The sequence below is a fragment of the Pipistrellus hanaki genome (genome assembly GCF_964339955.1).
Source record: "Pipistrellus hanaki genome assembly, chromosome: 10".
Lineage (NCBI taxonomy): Eukaryota > Metazoa > Chordata > Mammalia > Chiroptera > Vespertilionidae > Pipistrellus > Pipistrellus hanaki.
The window spans coordinates 50,738,533-50,753,625 of record NC_140512.1 but is presented as its reverse complement, the minus strand read 5'-3'; the positions used below and the strand labels follow the sequence as shown (position 1 = coordinate 50,753,625).

General features: G+C 38.8%; 1 protein-coding gene and 2 pseudogenes across 13 annotated transcripts in view; 1 reads left to right on the top strand and 2 right to left on the bottom strand.

Annotated features, from left to right (window-relative positions):
* Positions 1-15,093, bottom strand: part of CNOT4 (CCR4-NOT transcription complex subunit 4) — a 123,209-nt gene that overhangs the window by 93,700 nt on the left and 14,416 nt on the right. The window lies entirely within an intron of this gene.
* On the top strand, positions 4,275-4,615 carry LOC311629276 (small ribosomal subunit protein eS26-like; annotated as a pseudogene). Its single transcript has one exon. The product of its transcript is annotated as a small ribosomal subunit protein eS26-like (transcript).
* Positions 11,262-12,112, bottom strand: LOC311629604 (transcription factor BTF3-like; annotated as a pseudogene). Its single transcript has one exon. The product of its transcript is annotated as a transcription factor BTF3-like (transcript).

Sequence of the window (15,093 nt, the reverse complement as noted above, 5' to 3'; positions counted from 1 at the left end):
TGAGGGGGGTTAGAGAGCAACCAAAGGACTTGTATGCATGCATATTAGCATACTTAATGGACACAGACACTGGGGTGGTGGGAGCTTGTTGGGGTGGGAATGATTGAGTGGTGAGGGGTGGGGTCAATTGGGGAGAAAGGAGACTTATATAAAACTTCAGACAATAAAAATTAAAAGGAAATAATATTTTAAAAGATGCGATTACAGTTTCTTATTGACATGTTGAAAAAAGAGTAATGAACCTGCCTTACAACCATGTTTTAATAAAATTGTTGCCTTGGAGGTTTGAATAAGTGTCCTAAAAGTGTTCATAAGTGGAAAAGTACATAGAAATATTCACTTTACCTATTAAAGTGTTCCTTGACTTCTAACAAATGAATTGGTGAAATGCTTAATTTAAAAGATTATTTTAAAAGATTTCTAAATTTATCATAATTAAATTGCTTACATCTTTAAAACTAAATTTAAAAACAGTAAGGCCACATGGTGTGGCTCAATGGCTGAGCATCCACCTACGAACCAGGAGGTCATGGTTCGATTCATCCTTGTGGTGGTTGCAGGCTCAGCTCCCAGTAGGGGGTGTTCAGGAGGCAGCCAATCAATGATTCTCTCTCACCACTGATGTGTCTGTCTGTCTGTCTGTCTCTCTCTCTCTCTCTCTCTTCCCCCCCCTTCTCACCTCCCCCCTCTCCTCCCTTCACCCTTCCTCTCTGAAATCAATAAAAATATATTTAATAAAGAAAAAAAAACAAAAAAAACAGTAAGATCCTGAATAGTTTGGCTCAGTGGATAGAGTGTTGCCCTGTGGTCAGAAGGATCCCAGGTTCCACTCAAGGGCATGTACCTTGGTTGTGGGCACATTCCCAGTAGGGGGTGTTTCTCTCTCATCGATGTTTCTAACTCTCTATCCCTCTCCCTTCCCCTCTGTAAAAAAAAAAAAAAAATCAATAAAAAACATATATTATTTAAAAAAAAAAACAGTAAGGAAAAGTTGGGCTACACTACTATTTTTGGCTGACTAAAATAAAAAATATTAAAACATGACAAAAAATAGTTTTTAGTCATTCTCCTGTAAATATATTGGGGCATTACTAACTTGGCAAAGAAATAAACAGTGAGGTTTTTTTTAATTAAATTATTATCTGTGTACATATCTTACCATTGAACAGTGAGTTTTTTAATTGACCGAACTGAGTAGACACACAGAGAGATTTAAGCACAGTGACTGTCAAACTGCAGGATTAAAGTAGCATATTATTCTATTCAGAGGCTAGGGGGACATAAGACAAAAGAACTCCTCTGTTATAAGAGTACAATAGTACTTATGACTTTTCTTTCAGGAACACTCTTATTTCATCATGCTAATAAATCAATCTTAATTATTAAATAGGTTTTGATTCAAAGCACTAATGTAGTGAGTAGAAAGTAGCATAATCAAAAGTTCTGGAACAGAGTTAACATTTTCCAACCCTGCTGCTGATTTGTTGTTCCTATTACATTTCTATACAAAGAAAATGAAAATGTAAATGAAAGCAACTCCAAGAGACAATTTTACTCCTAGCTAGCTAAGTAAACATTTAAAAATAGTGATAACTAACTCTAAAGAAAATATATTGAAAACTGAGTTGCTTATACTGTGCTGATGGCACTATGTTAGTTTAATTCTTTTGAAAATCTAGAAAATCTATCCTATGCAAAATTTATAATGATGATACTATCCTCTGCTCCAATAATTTCTTGATTAGAAATACAGCTTAAGCAAATAATTTAACTAAAAGCAATGTAAGGTATTTCGACTTGTCTGCCTAGCACTTGAGAGTACAATAATACAATTTATCATTCAATTTAAACAAGTTGAGGTCTTGTTTAAATCAGTATGAAGATCTATATTACGACACCCAAATTGCCTTGCTGTACTATACAGGTATTACCAAAGACAACTACAGAACAAAATTTTACCAAAGAGATGGATAAGTCATTTGCAAACAGAATAGTACTTAATTTTAATATCACATCACTGGAACTAGAAGCCTCCAAAATAAAGGAGAACAACCAGTACTTTTAGGGTGAAGGTAATTGAAAAGCAAAAGAATTGAAAGAAGAATTCTGAGACTCAATGAATGTGAGATTAGTGTTAGCAGTCTTATAATATCAAAGAGAAATGCTTACAATTTTCTCACAGATTAGCTAAAAAATGAAACATCAGTCTTTTTTCCAACATATAATATAAATGCACAGTTAATTAACAAAATTGGCAGACCAAGACTAAAACTGCACAAAATATGTTGCTGTCTAAAAACTGATGAGTCAACTTTTCAAAATAAGATTTCAGTGTGCAATATGTACACAAACTGAATTTGGTATAAGTTCATAAATAAAAACTAATAAGTCCAAAGCTATAATCTGTAAACTTAATTAAAAACAAAATCTAATCAAATTATATGTTCATTCTAGATGTAAAAGGAAAAGAATCGGTCTTAGTAAAAATAATGAGTAAAAATACTGGAAAAAGAAAGTCTGAAAACGTTTAATGTTATGATATGGATAACTAACCAATAAACTTAAGTGACATAATATAATTTTCCACAGAAGATAATCTGATTAAAATTCATTAATGTTGGCATGACTGATTAAAATGCTTGTATTTCTAATACTATTAGAGCAGGGGTGGAGAGCCTTTCTTTCTGTCATAGGGTCATTTGGATATTTAGAACATCATTCTCGGGCCATACAAAATTATCAACTTAAAATTCACCTGCTATATTTGGTCAAACATTTAATTAATTCACCCTTAATGCCTTGGCAGGGCCAGACCAAATGATTTCGAGGGCCTCATACAGTCCATGGGCAGAATATGCCCCACCCCTGCCTTAAGAGGATAAATACCTCTACTGGATCAAAATCACACTTAGTTATAAAGGTAAACTAGCCCAGTCATTGTGGCTCAGTGGTTGAACCTCAATTTATGAACCAGGATGTCACGGTTCAATTCCTGGTCAGGGCACATGCCCAGGTTTTGGGCTCCATGCCCAGTAGGAGTGCAATAGGCAGCCAATCAATGATTCTCATCATTGATGTTCCTAGTGCTCCCTCTCCCTTCCTCTCTAAAATCAATTAAAAAAAAAAAAATGGGTAGACTACTGTTCTGGCTATTATTGCTCAATGGTTAGAATATCGGCCTGCATGCCAAAGGGTCAAAGATTCGATTCCTGGTCAAGGGCACATACCTGTGTTATAGGGTGTGGGAGGCAACACAGTATTACAATGCACACCCTTTAACATGTGTTTTTGTGTGTTAGTATATCAGAAACAAACCAATTCTCCAAAATTCATTCTGCAGAATAAATTCACTTATATTCATATTCATCTCAAGGACCGAACAAATCAGACACATGAACCCTGCAACATATTTATGTTAAATAGGTACATGTTGGGTTTATAGTGAAATAATGATTACTAATTGTGAAATGCTTTTCTGAATATTAAATATATTTATAAAACTCAACCAAGCTATGAACTTTAGTGTAGTAAAAGTTGAAATTTCTTTAAAATAATGACAAAAGGAAAATTGTAATTGAAACCTCTTAAAACATTACGATTATTTCATCCAACATAAATAGCTGCAAATTTTAGTCAAAAACATAAAAAAGGTTGACATACATTTAAAAAATGACAATAATGTTAGAAAAAGTAACTTTTGAAAAAATTGTAAAGATATCAGAAAATGCTGGGGGAAAAAACAATTTTTTAACACTAATAATAGAGCCGAAACCGGTTTGGCTCAATGGATAGAATGTCGGTTTGGGGACTGAAGGGTCCCAGGTTCAATTCCGGTCAAGGGCATGTACCTTGGTTGCGGGCATATCCCCAGTGGCAGTTGATCGATATCTCTCTCTCATCGATGTTTCTAACTCTCTATCTCCCTCCCTTCCTCTTTATACAAAATCAATAAAATATATTAAAAATATATATATATATATATTTTAAAAAGACTAATAATAGAGTAAACTGAAAAATTCTCCCATGACATAATAAAATTTTGTCCATGCACATTAGAAGAATTGGTAAATTTGATTAATTAGCCTATAGATTAATTGACCTAAAGCCAGTATATCTGTAGAACAAATTTCTAGAAATGAAATTGCTGGATCAAACATGGTATGTGCAATTTTTAGTTTTGACAACATTGCCAAAATGTACTTTAAAAAGTTGCACCAATCTACATTCTCACTAAAATCTATTAGAATCAAACATTTTATTCCTTATGAATCTAGATGACCAAGACAAGAAGGAATAACGGTCATGCCTGAAAAGGCCGAGATCATGTGCAGCCTATTCGTTGCAACAACTGCACCCACTGCGTGCCCAAGGCCATTAACAAGTTTGTCATTAGAAACATAGTAGAGGCTACAGCAATCAGGGACATCACCCAAGCGAGTGTCTTCAATGCCTACGTGCTTCCCTAGCTGAATGTGAAGCTGCATTACTGTGTGAGCTGGGCCATTCACAGCAAGTAGTCAGGAATCGTTCTCATGCAGCCCGGAAAGACCAAACACCCCCATCCCAATTCACACCTGTGGGTGCTGCCCCATGACTTCCACCAAAGTCCATGTAAGTCTTTAAGGAGTGAAGAAAAGTTCTCTGGGGGGAAAATAAATGGAAATTGTACTTCAAAAAAATAAAAATAAATAAAATGTAAATACTGGAATCACTATTATTTTAAATTTGTGCTTTTAAAAATTTGAGCATGTACTTTACAATGGGATAAAGTCCTTTAATTAAATTATGAAAAAGCATTAAAGATTCATACAATAAAATTTTAAATTATTCAAAACAGTTATATCCTAATAAGAACAGTGTAAAAATGAGTTCAAATATTAATAAGAAATTAAAATAATATGCAAAAAATGAAAATGCTGTTTATTTCAGAATTTAGGAATTACAAGTTGTTGTTTTTTTCATTTATTTTTAACAGTTATTATCATGCTGATTTTCTGCTAACAAAATGTTCTGGTGGCCTGAGAGTAAAAGAAAATCACAGCTTTTTATGCCACCCAGGCTTTTTATTTCCTGTCAATGGCCCACCCAGTTTTCAGTTGTCCAGTGCCAAAATTTGATAACAATCTTCAATTCAGCACTCTCTTCCATTCTCCAAACCCTGGTCATTAAATTCTATTGCCTATATTTCTTTAATTAACTCTCTCTTTCATCTTCATTTCTACTGGATAACTAATATAAGGATCTAAATGAAATCTCTCTCCTCTAAAATCCAACTGCACACAGTTCTGTTTGATTAACTTCCCTTCAAACCTGATCATACATACAAATCATCAGTATGGCCCTAGCCGGTTGATTCAGTGGATAGAGTGTCAGCCTGCGGAATGAAAGGTCCCAGGTTTGATTCTGGTCAAGGGCACATTCCCAGGTTACGGGTTTGATCCCCAGTGGGGGGCATGCAGGAGGCAGCCAATCAATGATTCTCATCATTGATGTTTCCATCTCTCTCTCCCTGTCCCCTCCTCTCTGAAATCAATAAAAATAAATAAAAATAAAAAACAAATCATCAGTATGTTGTAAAAAATGAAGATTCTGAGGTAGGGTATCAGATTCTGCATTTCTAGCAAGACCCACGTTATGCTAATGCTTTAACTTCAAACATCAAGATACTCTTCAGATTACGAAGCTTTAAATCAAATACTACCTCCCTGTTCAAATTTAAATTATTTCTTGGTGCTCAAGAGCCCTATCTCTCTACTTTTATACTGCACTAGAGGCCCAGCACGCACAAAATTGTACGCAGTTAGGGTCCCTAGGACTAGCCTGGCCTCCTTCGCATGGCCTCTGCCACCCTGGGACACTATATGAAACTCCCCGCCCCTGACTGCGCAAGGCCCCTTGACTGCTCCACGAGGCTTCCTCTGCCCCTTGACTGCTCGTCAAAGCTTGTTGCCGCCCTGTGAAGCTCACCGCTGGACGCATCACGAAACTCCCCCGACCCCACCACTGCTCCTTGAAATTCCCCTGCCCCATGACTGCTGCCTGAGCAATTGCTCCACTAAGCTCACAGCCACCCCAAGAAGCAGCCTGCCACTGCCATTCAACAGTCCCCAGTTCCGTCCTATAGCCAGTTCCATCCCCCGTCATGGTAAGTGGCTTGGGGGCTGGAGGAGAGGAGGACCAAGAGGTGCTCCATGCACTGCATGGTGACCGGTAACCCGTTCAGTTGTAATGCCACCTAGCTCTACAGCCTCACAGAATATCCTCCATTCTCCTTCTCACAGGCCATACACCTTTTGGTTTAGTAGCCCCCATCCTAATATATAAAAACCGTGGGTCTGTGACAACCAGAGGCTCAACCAACCGGAAGTCAGTCTTGCAGTCAGTGATGGGTTGCCATATCGACCCAACACTGACTGCTACTGCAGCAGGCACAGTGACCCAGCACTGACTGCTGAGGGGCTGCAAATCAGGCCCGGAGACAGGCCTGAAGAGAGAAGATGCATCTGATCCGTAGCTTCTGTGGCAGCTTTGATCAGCCCTTGCCTCTCTCTTTCTCTCCAGGCCCAAGCCTCAATTTATTTTTATTTTTATTTTTAAATATATTTTACTGATTTTGTACAGAGAGGAAGGGAGAGAGATAGAGTTGGAAACATCGATGAGAGTCATCGCTCAGCTTCCTCTTGCACACCCCCTACTGGGAATGTGCCTGCAACCAAGGTAGATGCCCTTGACCGGAATCGAACCCGGGACCTTTCATTCCCCAAGCCGATGCTCTATCCATTGAGCCAAACTGGTTTCGGCACCAAGCCTCGATTTCTTTCCAGACCTCCACCAGGGCTGCTGATCAGCCCTGCCTTTCTGATCAGGCCCCTTTGATAGGCCCAGAGACATTGACTGGCATAGAAACTGACCAATCAGAACCAAATGTGGGTGAAGTGTGAGGAGCCAATGGCTGCCTAGGAGGCAGGGTTTTGTTTTGTTTTTAAATATATTTTATTGGCTTTTTACAAAGAGAAAAAGGGAGGGATAGAGAGCTAAAAACATTGATGAAAGAGAAACATCGATCAACTGCCTCCTGCACACCTCCTCCTGAGTTTTTAAAACTATGTGCCCACAACCAACATATGTGCCCTTAACCATAATCAAACCCATCAGTCCGCAGGCTGATGGTCCATCCACTGCGCCAAACCAGTTTTAGCACAGAGCTTTTGTCTCTGACTGGCATAGAAACAGAAACACTCTGACTCAGATGGCTTTACCCTAAAATTTATCAAAAATGTAAAGCATTAATTTTAATATTACACTATCTCTTCTAAAAAGAGGGAATACTTCCCAAGTCATTTTATGAGGCCAATATTACCTCTGGCACCAAAACCAGACAAACACAGTACCAAAGAACAGAAACAAAAACTTCAAGCCAATATTTCTCATGAACTTAGATGCAAAACCCTAAACAAAAATATCAGTAAATAATACCCAAAAATATATAAAAAGATTATTGGGATTTAATCTAGGTAACCAATGCCAATTCAACATTTGAAAGTAAATCAATATAACCTACCATAACAAAGGACTAAAGAAGACAAATTACATAATCATGTCAATTGACAGAAAAAGCATTTGACAAAATTCACAATAAAAATTTTCAGTAAAGCCCTAACCGGTTTGGCTCAGTGGATAGAGCATCAGCCTGCAGACTGAAAGGTCCCAGGTTCGATTCTGATCAAGGGCATGTCCATTGGTTGCGGGCACATCCCCAGTAGAGGGTGTGCAGGAGGCAGATGATTATTGTTTCTCTCATCGATGTTTCTAACTCTCTATCCCTTTCCCTCTCTGTGAAAAATCAATAAAATATATTTTTTAAAATTCCCAGTAAATCAGGAATAAAATGGAACTTCCTCAACTTGATAAAGAACATGTATAAAAAAATCCCACAGCTACCATCACAACTTAATAGTAAAAACTATATGCTTCTCCCCCTCAGCTCAAGTACAAAGCATGGATAGCTGCTCTCATCAATCTTATTCAACACAGTTATGGAAGCTCTAGCCAGCAAATAAAGTAGGATCCTATATAATAAAACCCTAATATGCAAATTGACTGACCGGCAGAATGACTGGTTGCTATGATGCGTGCTACCAGGGGGCAGACGCTCAATGCAGGAGCTGTCCCCTGGTGGTTAGTGGACTCCCACAGGGGGAACGCTGCTCAGCCAGAAGCCGGGCTCACGCCTGGTGAGCACAGCGGCAGTGGCAGGAGCTTCTCCCACCTCTGCTGTAGGTGTATGGTAAGGAGTAAGTCCTGGACTGCAAGAGGGATATCTGACTGCCGGCTTAGGCCTGATCCCCCGGAGATCCCTAGGGGGAATGGGCCTAAGCCAGCAGGCAGACATCCCCAGAGGGGTCCCGGACTGCAAGAGGGTACAGGCTGAGCTGAGGGACCACCTCAGTGCATGAACTTTGTGCACTGGGCCTCTAGTAAGTAAATGAAAGGCAAACAGATTGGAACAAAAGAAAAAAAAATCTGTCCCTGTTTGCAGATGACATTATTTTCTACCTTGAAAATCCCAAGAAATCTACCCCCAAATTCCCTAGAAATAATGAGTTCTGCAAGATCATAGGATACAAGATTAATGCATAAGAATCAGTCACATTTCTACATACTAACAATAAACATGTGAAAACCTAAATTACAAATACAATGAATGCCATTTACAGTTGCTTCCAAGAAAATGAAATACTTACATATAAATCCAAAAAGTAAAATGAAACATGTGTAGGATCTATATACTAAAAATTACAGACTGTTGATGAACAAAATCAAAGTTCTAAAAAGTTGTTCACTGGTTGGAAGACACAACATAATAATGATAGATATTCCCCAAACCAATCTATAGGTGTAACGCAATTCCTAGCAAAATCCCAGAAAGGTTTTTTATTGGTATAGATAAAAGCTTATTCTAAAATATAAAGAGGTAAACTCTTCTTTAACAACTAATCTCTAAGCTTTTTTATATGTAGTATCATATAACTAACTCCTCTAGAAATCATTAGCATATGTCAAGCATATTCAATATACAGTCCCCAAATATCTTTAAATTTCCCATAATTCTACATATGATTTCTTCTTCACCTATTATCAATTTCCTTTTTACTATCATGTTCAGTATCATTCTGTTGGAAACTTTATTAACAAAAGTAAAAGCAACTCACATTAAAATCTTAAGAATGGGATTCAGGATATCTGAAGAAAATTTAGAGTATAAAATACTAATTTAGAGTCAAAAGTCATAAGAAATACAACATTTCCATCCAGAAGTTGGGGAAAATAGAGAAAGAGAATGAGTAGAGGGAAGACACTAAATTTGGCAGGGGTTAAAAGGAAAGCAAGTGTTGCTAAAGGAGGTTAGAGGCAGCAGTGAAATAACAGACCTCTATTAAGAAAGGGTGGTCCAGAAGCATTATTTTCAGTCTGTTGAGATCTTCCTTCCAGGCATAACCTTTGTTGGGCACAAATTTTTTTTGAAAGCAAGAGTAGTCCAGGCTTCCACTAAAAGCCACTCTTTGGAATAGCAATCAATTCATACATTATATTTGCAATTTCCTCAGGGATACAGATGTCAAGTCTTCCTGTGTGTAGGGTGAAGGGTTAGTGAGAAGAAAAGAGGAAGGCCAGGAACTATCTCTGACAACTTCTTCCCCACCCATAAAAATTGACATAATCTAAACCTACATTAAAGATGCCTCCCAAGCCTTCAGATTTAGTAAAATGAGATTAGAATATTCTCTGATCTTATCAACTCATAAAATTTTCCTAGCATGGAACAAAATCTCTTGCCATCTAACTTGTTTTCAAACTGTTACTAACAGACTATAGGAAAAAAATGTTAAAAGCAGGGAAATTGGTTAGAAGGCTGTTGCAATTACCTAGCAAGAGATTATAGTGGCTATAGAATGATAAAAACTGGTTGAATTCTGGGTATGTTTTCAAGGTAGAGCCAACTATTTCCTGATGGAAAGAATGAATGTGGGATGTGCGACAGAATCAAAAATAACTCCAAGATTTCTGGCCCGACCAACTTGAAGCTGCCAACAACTGAGATGAAGAAGGTACATATATGGGTGGAGCAGGTATGAAAGGGCAGAAATGGAAGGGAAAAGCATGATTCTATTTTTAACATGTTGAGTTTAAGATGTGTAAGAGTGATTCAAGTAGAGATATTGAGTAGACAACTACTAGTAGCTATACAAATCTGAAATTCAAAAGAGTGGTCTGAAGTGCAGAAATAAATTTAAGAGTCATCCACATTTAGACTGTATGCAAAGCCATGAAACTTAGCAAAGATCACCAAGGTAGTGAGTACAGATAAAGAACATAATCAAAGTTAACTAAGCTCTGGAATATTCCAATAGTAGAGGTAGACATAAAGGAGGGAGGATCTACCAAGAATGTCTGAAGAGTAACCAATGAGTTTTGACAAAAAGCAAGGGGATGAGTTATCTTAAAGGCAAGTGAATAAATATATCAAAGGAGACAACAACTTTGTCAAATGTAAATTAATCACATAAGATAAAAACTGACGAGATTTAACAATGTCATTGTTAGGAGATTTAAACAAAAATAATTTTAGTACAATGGTCAGAGCAAAAACGTGATTGGAACAGGCAGAAGAGAGAACAAGAGAAAACTAGAATAAGTGCATTCACACAACGCTTTAAAGGGGTTCTACAGCAATGGAAATAGAGAAAAACAAGGAAGAGTGTTCAAGAGAACATACTTCTATGAGAAAAAATAAAAGCACGTTTGCATGTTGATGAGAATGATCCAGAAGAGAAGGAAGAACCCATGATGTACCAAGAGAGGAGAAAAATTACTACAGCAATGTCTAGAGTAAATGAAAGGGGTGGGAATGCATCACCAGAGGGACTGGGATTAGAGAGAAGCAAAGACATTTCATCTATAGTAATTTAAGGCAAGCAAGGTCTGTGAGTCAGATCACAAGATGTGGTGGTGAAGTCCTAAATGTTCTTCAAAGTGCTTCCATTTTCTCAGTGAGGTAGCAAGCAGGTCTGAAAGTGAACCAGAAGAGGGCAGTTGAAAGTTTAAAAAAAAAAAGGCAGGGGTATAAACTAAGTCACCTAAGAGTGGGAACACCGATAAATTAAGGAAATGGACTATGATTGCCAGACAATATTAAGAGCCACCTGAGGTTTCCTACCACAAATTTATTTATTTTTTTTTATTTTTATTTTTTTTACTAGGCAAAGATCTTTATTAACCTGTTTCAAACTTTATTCCCAGGCTTCTTCAGCTTAATTAGCTGCAAAAAATGATTTATGTATAAGCAAAAACTGAAAAGAGCTGTAATGTCCAGGGGCATTGGGCTAAAAAATATTAGAGATCTAGATTTTATCAGATCCATAAACAAAATTTGAAAAAGCAGTCATAATATAAAATAGCAGCTCCCAGAAACTTCTTCAAGCTTATCTTCTTCAGAAGTTGACTCAATTCAGTTTGCTTCATTCTTGGAAGCCTCATCAAAATTCTCCACAAGATCTGGAACTTCATCATCATCCTCCTCTCCAGTAGCAAGTGGCGCTTTTCCATCCACAGATTGTTTGGGCAGAGCTTCAGCCAGTCTCCTTAAACTAGTCAGACTGTCTGCACCAAGCTGGTTTAAGATGCTGGGTAGCATTTCTGTCAGTTGCTTTGTCTCAGCATGGCCGGTAATGGTGAAAGTATTCGCTGCCAGAGATGCCTGAACTTTAGGGTTGTTAAAGTGGATCACTGTTCCTTGGTTTGTAAACATATTTACCTCTTCAATACCAGAGATATTGTTTACCCCCAACTTCTTTAAGGAGAACTGAAGCTTTTTATCATCTGCTGTAGCTGTTCTGTGAACCACCTTCTTCTTTCTACGAGCAGTTCCTTTCCCACCAATGCGCACTTGTGCCTACAGTTTGGCGAGTGTCTCTTGGTTCATAATAGTTTCTTTCATCTTGTTGGAGAGGAAACGGGGTCCCGCGGGGGACTAGGGCTGACGCTCAGGGGGTCTAGGGCAGACCAACTGAGAATAAGCGCGCACACGCGGGGATGCAAGATGGCAGCTAGAGGGAGGCCGGAAGTGACGCTCCTACCACAAATTTAAAGTGAGAATGGAGAGAAACCAAAATGGCAGCATAGGGTAGACACCTGAATGCAGCCTACCACAACAAATTGGAATTTAGAACTGAAAAACAGGGGAAACATCGCCCTGAAGCGCCAGATGGCTGGCTGAGAGGAGGATCTACCATCTGGGAAGGAGAGAGAAGGCACGCTGAGCTTCAGAAACTGTGAAGGTACAGAGAACTGTGCGCACGAAAAGGTGGACGCCCGACTTCGCTGCCAGCTTGCTTGCAGAGCGCAGAGAGGGCGGGCTGAGTTCGCTACTGGCTTACTCCCTGCTTGCAGAGAGGGCGGACAGCTAATGCGTGGCTGGCTTTCTTGTTCGGGAGGAAAACAGAACCACCCTATTGCTCTAATAGACGGCCCCAGACAGGGAGAGGCCAGACTGTCAGGCAGTGGGCAGAGATCTCTCGGAGGTGTGTGAAGCCAGCGGCCATTATTGCAGGACTCAGAAACCAGAACCTCGTAGAGAGGGGCTGACTAAAGCTTGTCTGCACCACCCGGAGACTCCGCCCGATCCAAGCGGAGCACAGAAGCCCTTCCAGTGGCTAGCTTTCTCGTTCGCCCAGAATAGGACTCTCCTAGGGAGTGACAGACAGGAATCCAAAGCTTGTCTGCACCTATACCAAACAGGTGCGCGGGCCTGCAACCAACTGTGAGGGATTCACCAAAGCTTGGCTGTGCCACCCCGAGACTCCGCCCCTTTCAAGCAGAATACAGAAACCCTCCTACCTGAGACACTTATGATCCTTATAGCCAATTGGCCTGGAGATCAACGCTTCCCAGTGATACCAACAACAAGCAAGGCTTAACAACAAGACTGCACACACAGCCCACAAAGGACTACACCAAGACTGTCCACCTCAGGTAACTGGGAAGCTGTCCCACTCAACCATATAGGTCACCTTAGCACCCAAAGCCACCCTACCAACTCAGGGAAGCTGTGAAAATGCCAAGACAAGGAAACAGATCACAAACAAAAGAAATGGAGAACAAATGGAGAAGCGACTGGATAGAGTTCAAAACCACGCTTATAAGGTTTTTCAAGAATTTCCTAGAAAAGGCCGACAAAATAAAGGAGAACTATGAGGATATGAAAAGGAAACAACTAGAAATAAAGAATACATTGTCTGAAATAAAAAATATTATACAGAGTCCTAAAAACAGAATGGAAAATCACAAGAATCACTTCAAAGATTTGGAACACAAGGAGCCAGAGGACACTCCTCCACATAAGCAAGAAGATAAGAGAATCCAGAAAGTTGAAGATAGTGTAAGACAGTGTTTTTCAACCTTTTTTGGGCAAAGGCACACTTGTTTCATGAAAAAAATCACGAGGCACACCACCATTAGAAAATGTTAAAAAATTTAACTCTGTGCCTATATTGACTATATATAAAGTAATTCTCTTGAATAGGAATCAAATAAACACAAAGAAAGTATTTTATAATTACTTTATTATGAAATATTAAGTAAACAAAATAGTGAAAAATTATAAAATTCTTGTCTTGTCTGCACCTACGGCACACCAGGCAACATCTCGCGGCACACTAGTGTGCCGCAGAACAGCGGTTGAAAAACGCTGGTGTAAGAAACCTCTGGGACAATTTCAAACGAATCAACATCAGAATTATGGGAGTCCCAGAAGAAGAGAGAGAGCAAGATACCGAAAACATACTGGAAGAAATAGTGACAGAAAACTTCCCCCACCTAAGAAAAGAAATAGACTCACAAGTCCAGGAAGAGCACAGAACCCCAAACAAAAGGAATCCAAAGAGGACCACACCAAGACACATCATAATTAAAATCCCAAGAGCAAAAGACAAAGAGAATATTAAAAGCAGCAAGAGAAAAGCAGGTAGTTACCTATAAAGGAGCACCCATACGATTGTCAGCTGATTTCTCAACAGAAACCATGCAGGCCAGACAGGAATGGCAAGAAATATTCAAGGTGATGAATAGCAACAACCTACAGCCAAAAATACTCTACCCAACAAAGCTATCACTCAGAATCGAAGGCCAGATAATGAGCTTCACAAATAAAAAAAAGCTAAAGGAGTTCATCACCGCCAAACCAGAATTATATGAATTGCTGAAAGGGGTTCTTTAGGGAGAGGAAGAAGATATATTGTAGATAAAAATTATGATCAACAAATATGTAACTATCAACAAGTGAAACTAAAAGCCAAGGGAATTAAAAAACCTGATGAACAATATTAACTGGTGAATATAATAGAATCAGAAGTATTGGAAGGGAAGTGGACTGATGATTCTTGGGGGAAAAAGGGAGTGGGGGGTGCGGGAAGAGCCTGAACAAAAACTTCACCTATGGATGAGGACAATGGGGGATGGGAACCTGGTGGAGGGGAGAAATGGAGGGGGAAAAAATGAGGAACATTTGTAATAATATGAACAATAAAGATTTGTTTAAAAGAAAAAATCCAAAGAAAAAAATAAATAAATAAAGTGAGAATGGTCATATTGTATTTTCCTTCAGTCACCTGCAGCTGCATTGGTGCAGACATGAAGTGCTTAGAGAATCTGGCTTATGTAGGATTGAGATTTTGACACATATGAAGAAGAAAGGAGCAAGAGAGTTGAAAACATATTAAAAGGAGTGAATACAGTGCCTGACCACTAGGTAATAAATATATACTAGGTAATGAGGAAAGAAAGGTAATCAAGGGGGCAAGGAACAGTGAAAGGGTAATAGCTGTAGACTGGAGGTCCTAATGACAATAAAAAATTATTGAGCTGGAGTAGTAGGTAGAACGAGCTGAAAATATAGATACCCTGTTTCCCCAAAAATAAGACAGTGTCTTATATTAATTTTTTCTCCCAAAGTTGCGCTAGGTCTTATTTTCAGTGGATGTCTTATCTTTCCATGCGCTAGGTCTTATTTTCGGAGGATGTCTTATTTTTGGGGAA